A 6,244-nucleotide genomic window follows, 5' to 3' on the forward strand; every position below is an offset into this window, starting at 1 on the left:
AGAAACATGATAATGTTGTGTATACAACATCAATTGGGAAAAATGACAAAGTCTAGTTTCAAGAGCAAGACATATTCATCTAATGATATTTTGGAAGTGGTTCATTCTAACTTATGTGGACCTATTGGTGTTTAGAGCTATTGTGGAGACAAATATTTAATTCTATTTGTTGACGACTATTCTAGAATGATGGATGTGATGTTTCTTAAAGAAAAATATGATGCTTTTAAATTATTGGTAGTTTTTAAGAAACAAAATATCAGAATTACCTATTTAAGGATGAACAAGGCCTAAAATTGAAGTTTTTTTGAAGGGTGGAGCAATAGTTGATTCTATTCACTGGCAAACTTAAGAAAAAGGTTGAGAAGAGTTGAGAAGAGGAGATGTGTGATTTCTTGAAGGGTTGCGAAGTGAATTAGATACTAAGACAATAATGAAGGATTGTCGATGGATTAGCTTGTGAGACAAACTAAGATCTATATCTACAAAGTGAGTTGTATTTGTTAGATCAAAACCTATTGTTACTTTCTAACCATGGTATCAGTTTAAAATCCTTTAATCAAGGTTGACCTAATAGTCATATATAAATCCTTTAATCAAGGTGGTATTCTAATAGAATGTTCCAAAGTCATTTAACAAGGCCACTCCTGATAGGGTGATTAAATCCTTTAACAATGTCACATCTAACTGTGTCCTTTAACATGGTTGGCTCCTAACCAAGCTCACTTCAGAAGAGTGAATAGATTGGTGACATGTTGCTGATAGTTTTTTTCCAAATTGGGTTTCCACATTAAATCCTAGTTTCAAACTTGTATGGATGATTATTTGTGGTGATTTATATATACATTCTACAAGTCTATTATATTTATGAAAGTGAACTACTAGTTGATGTTACTAAAAGTTGACTATAGAGATTGAGCTATGTAATGTTAAGATCTAAAGTTATTTAAGTTTTTTTTTGTTCAATTGGAACATCTGAACCTTGGATAACTGATTCACCCCTCCTTCCCCCCCACCCACATTTATTTTAAATATTCTAATAGATTGTATACACATAGCATCTAGATTTATGTTATTTAAAGCAATTGGTATTTCCTTATATTGTGTTCCCCTTTATAATTTGAAAGTGGTATTGACACCCTTCTTCCTTTGGGTTCTAGATAATCTAATTTGGACTATAAGTGGGATAATATTTGGAAATTCCTCTCTTTCCCTCACATATATATTTGAATTCCTTAATGGCCTGAATAAGTGGAAACCTACAACCCTATTAAAGTGCCCCCCTTGTCCCCATTAACATTTTGGTGAACCCAACTTATGATCATTTTCTTTTTGGAGTTAGATTGTTTATTTTAGGTGTTTACCTTTATTTTGGAAAATCCAACCTTCTTACTCTCTTTCTTGGAGTTAGATATTTCTTTTTCTAGGTGTTTACCTTCCTTTTGGTGAACCCCTTTTCCTCTTTGATCAAAGAGTTAGATTTGGCTATCTTGTGTATGGTTAGATCTCTCTTTTATGCTCTTTATTGTATTTATGTAGTTATATCTCATTAGATTTTCATTTTACAATCTCCCCTTTTATGAGATTAATTGCACAAAGTCCAACCTATAGTGTACCTATTAGATAAAGTCATAGAATTATGGGCTCCTTTGATCATGATTCCTTTTTTCTTCCTAGGACTCATGATATTATCCTAAAACAAAGAATAACTCTTCTCAATAATCCCATGATGAAGATGAAGCTTTAGGAGTTCCTCCTTTGCAAGTTCATAATTTTTCTCATTACTTTGATAAATTAGAAACTTGTCTTGTGCAAGAAAAATAGAATCCTGATAGTGTTGCTACTATTGAAGCTCTTAAGAAACTTGTTAGCAATGATGATAATAACATTTCTATCTTGTATGGTATACATCACCTTATTAATACTCATGCTAAGTCTTTGATAGAATGTGCTCAAGAGTTAGGATATCATCCTCCTTCCATAATTATTGAACCTTTTGTTCTAATTTCCAACACTCATTCTAGTATACCTACATATGCTTTGCCTCTTATGACTACTTTTACACACATGTCCACTCCTTTAAGTTTTGTTCTTCCTATCCTTTCACTTTTTATTAGTGTTTCTCCTACTTCCATTCCTTCTTCACTACCTTCATATAATGTGGTTCCTTTTACTTACTAGAACCCTTTATGTATTCCTTCTAATCCTTTGTCAAAATCCTTACACATTCCTTTTGCTTCTTATAAATTTCCTAATCCATCTAGAATGCCTATTCCTACCAACACATCCTCTGATCCTATAGTTAGTACTTTGGTTCAAACCATCATTGTATTACAACAAAAACTAGCTCATTTAACTAAATCGAAGTGCAACATTCCTACATGTGACATTGCTAATCCCCTTTCCTTAGACATCCTTTGTGTTGTTATACCAAAAGATGTTGAGGTACATCATCTTTAGACTTATAATGGTAAGGGAGATCCCGTTGTTGGAATATTCAAATATGCAAAGAGTACTTATGAGAGGGGGGGGGGGGGGGGGGGTGAATCATAAGTATCAAACTTTAGCCAATAAAATTTTAACTGAAAGTAAATTGCATGCATATCAAATGAACATGTAACAAAACACATGCATCAATAACTCACAACACAGGAATATTGGTAACCCAGAAACCCTCTAGGAATAAGAAGGTAAAACTGGGGTGGGGATGATACCCACAAAAATTACTGCAGCAATATTGTTCAACCACTTCTAATGGTTTGCCCTGTTAAAGGTCTACCCTGTTAAAGGCTTTACACTGTGTTAATAGTGACCTAGTTAGAGAATTTGCAAACACTTAACATGAACTGTCAACCGGTTAAAGGATTTTAATCACCTAATCAAAAGATTCTTACAAAATAGCTGTAAAGCTAACCTATCACCATAGGATTTTTATTCTAATACAATTGCTAGAGAGTATTAGATGCAATAAACCTAATAGATTACAATCCTTGATTGTTGAATGCAGGCTCCTTTTCCTGCCTTCTCCTGATCTTGATCCTTTGTGATCTGATAACTCTTGCTTCTAAAAATAGATTTGCTCATGCACCCTTGTATGTCCTTCAATATGTCTCATCTCTCACTATTACAGTGAAATTTCATCTTCCTTATAAAGACTTCAAAGACTTAGGGTTTTTCTTGGATCTACGATTCATATTGAATTTTAATTTCCCACTCAATACTTATCTTTTGCTGATTGGTTGCATGCCTTTTGCATTTTTCTTATTGGCTGCATGCAAATTGCATAGGAAAATTAAAAGAATCGATCTTATCATTCAATCCTTCAAGATTTACCTTCTGTCGGCTGCAAAAACCATTTGCATCATAATTTGTGCAATTCCAAACTTTTATGTTGTTCTACTGAGTTACTCGGCTCCTGAAGTATTTCTGATACTCGGCACATATTGTTTTCTGAATAGTTTCGCACTTGAACAAAAACTGTATCACTCGGCACATGTTGCACTCGGCACTTATTATCACTCAGCACTTGTTGTCACTCGGCACTTGTTATATCACCCGGCACATGTTGCGCTCGGCACTTATTATCACTCGGCACCTGTTGTCACTCGGCACTTGTTATTGATCTTGGTTAAGTGTATTGACACTCAGTTGTCAAATTTATTCTTTAAGCTAACAATCTCCCCCTTTGACATGAGTGGAAAAAACACATAATTAAGATCCATGTGACTCAGTAATTTATCCTTTATTCAAACTTTGCTCCCAAAATTTGCTATCTCCCCCAAAATTTCACAAAATTTGCTATCTCTACTATTTTCTATCTCCCCCAAAATTTCACAAAATTTTCTATCTCTGCTATCTCTCCCTATTATTATGCTTATCATTTCATTCCTGTACTCAATGCTATCTCCCCCTTTTTTACACTTATGTCAATGGTCTTTATAGTGAAATGCCATACTTGGCCAAAAATGAGCTGTTTACTTCAAGGAGTACCTTCAGAGCTAAATCCCAATTTGCTAATGCAACATCCAATATCTTATGCTGGATGGCAATCTCTGCTGCTAGGTGTACAAGTCCATCAGATGAAGAAAGGTTGGGATCTTTCCTGAGGACTGTCTTTGCATTTATATGCTCCTTGTGAAGTAACTCCAAATGAGGAGTAATTGATGATTGAATTTGTATCAATTTGACTTTTGTGGTTGCCTCCTCTACTACTAAAATAGCTAGCTCTCTTTGTGTGTGAAGTGATTGGACAAAATGCTTCTCACTCTGAGCTGGATTTGTGGGGAGTTGCATGCTAGAAATTTTTTAATTATTTTCCAAGCTCAGTATTTTCTGGCTAGTGTCCTATGTGAATGTGGAAAAATCACAAAACTTGTTGTACAAGGAAAAAATGTTTCCTAGTACAATTTTAACTATTATAACTTTCTTTGCCAGTTCTTCTTGTGACAGTGCTATATCACTGGATATTTTACTATTTACTTTACCTTGGAACTTCTTTTCTGACCATTCAAGCAATATTGCATTTGTTTGTTGGTCTTCATTAGTCACTTGGTCAACTATATCAGATAGTTGTTCCATGATTGGTCTTGACTCATCTAGAGATTGTAAGCAAAAAGCTTCTGTGAATATGTCTTTAATTTCATTTAATGTAAGCTTATGCTTGTATTCCTTTCTTAGTGCTTCTTGTCTCCTTCTTTTGTCTAATGCACTTTGAATTTCATTAATCTTTTCTTTAGTAAGAGTGCTAGATTCATAATATGGGATCTTTATTTCTTCATCAAGCTCAAAAACTCCATAGTGAAGTCTCCTGACTACCTTTGATGAGCTCAAGCCTGGTGTCCTGATTTGCAACTGTAGTCTATCTGTGTTCGGTTGCTGAAGAGTTTGTGTAGGAGTACTAAATTTTGGTAATGCAACCAATGTTTGTATTGCAGTCTCTTCCTTTTTCTGTGTCTCTTTTTCTTCAGCTTGAATATCCCTTTTATGAATGCTAGGTGGGGTTGAACTTGTTGATTGTTCAGATGTTTCTTTTATTTCCCTTGTTGTTGTACTCGGCACTTGGAGTGTATCAGTGATTATACTTGGTAGAGGTGGTGGTGGAAGGAATAGAATACCAGTAGTTTGTATGGTCAGAGGTAGCACTTGTGCTTTTACCTTGACTTCTGCATTCTCCAATTCATCAACACTGACCAATACAGGATTTGAACTTAATTTTGCTACAAGTGATGATTGGTCAAGGATTTTCAAATCCTCTGCAGTTAATGGATTGATGTTTAGATTTGAAGTATCTGTAACATCCTTTACTTTTATGATATCTGCAGGTGTGATGTTTGCATGAGGAGGACTAGGAGGAGATGCCTATATGTCTTGCATACTTTGATCTTGTGGCTCAACTGTATCTTTATGTTCCTCTTTCTCCTCATTGTGTGCCTCTTCTTTCTTTTCTTCTTTACTCTCCTTCTCCACTAGTTTCTTCTCTTTTGTTTCTGATGCTTTCTTTTCCTTTGTCTTGGAAATTGCTTCTACCTTATATTCTTAAGTATATACATCTTCAATTTTCTTGTAAACTATTTTCCACAATCTTGTGGATTTGGTAACTACCTCTTCAATTTTATTCTGCAATATACTAAATGCTCTATACTTAGGAGTGAATTTGTTATTATGGCTTTTTACGGCATTTATTATTTGATCTTTAGTCAGATCAGGCAACAATCTTGCTAATGTAGACTCCCTTATTTCTTTTTCCATTTGTAAATAAAAATTCCATTTATCCTCTATAATTTTACACAATTCTCTCGGCATAGATTCATCTAATTCTAGAGGTGTGTGCTTATACTCAGCTATCATAGCATACACAGATTCCTCTAGTTTATTTTGCTCTTCTTTGGTGAGCTTAGAAAAATTTAGGTTCGTTAGACCTTTTATATCATTATTTTTAATTTTTGAACATAATTTATCAACAGCAGTCTGAGGTTTGTGTCTTACCAATTGAAATTGACTGTTGTCCTCTGACTCTGTTTTCTCCTCATCTGTTTCAGGTTGGGGAATAAACTTCCTTTTCTTTGTCTCAGCAGCAGTCTTCTTTAAGTCTTTCTTCCTTCCTTTTGCCTCTTCTTGGGCTTTTTGTGCTATAGCCCTTGTGGTAGGTCTCTTTGATGCAGGGGCAGCCACTTTCCTTCCTTTGGATTTAGGAGTAGAGGGAGTTGTGGTCTTTCTCTTAACTGGTGCTTCCTTAGCTTCTTCT

This window comes from Cupressus sempervirens, chromosome 4 (genome assembly GCF_028749045.1).
Source record: "Cupressus sempervirens isolate cs-2001-9-10 chromosome 4, ASM2874904v1, whole genome shotgun sequence".
Taxonomy (NCBI): Eukaryota; Viridiplantae; Streptophyta; class Pinopsida; order Cupressales; family Cupressaceae; genus Cupressus; species Cupressus sempervirens.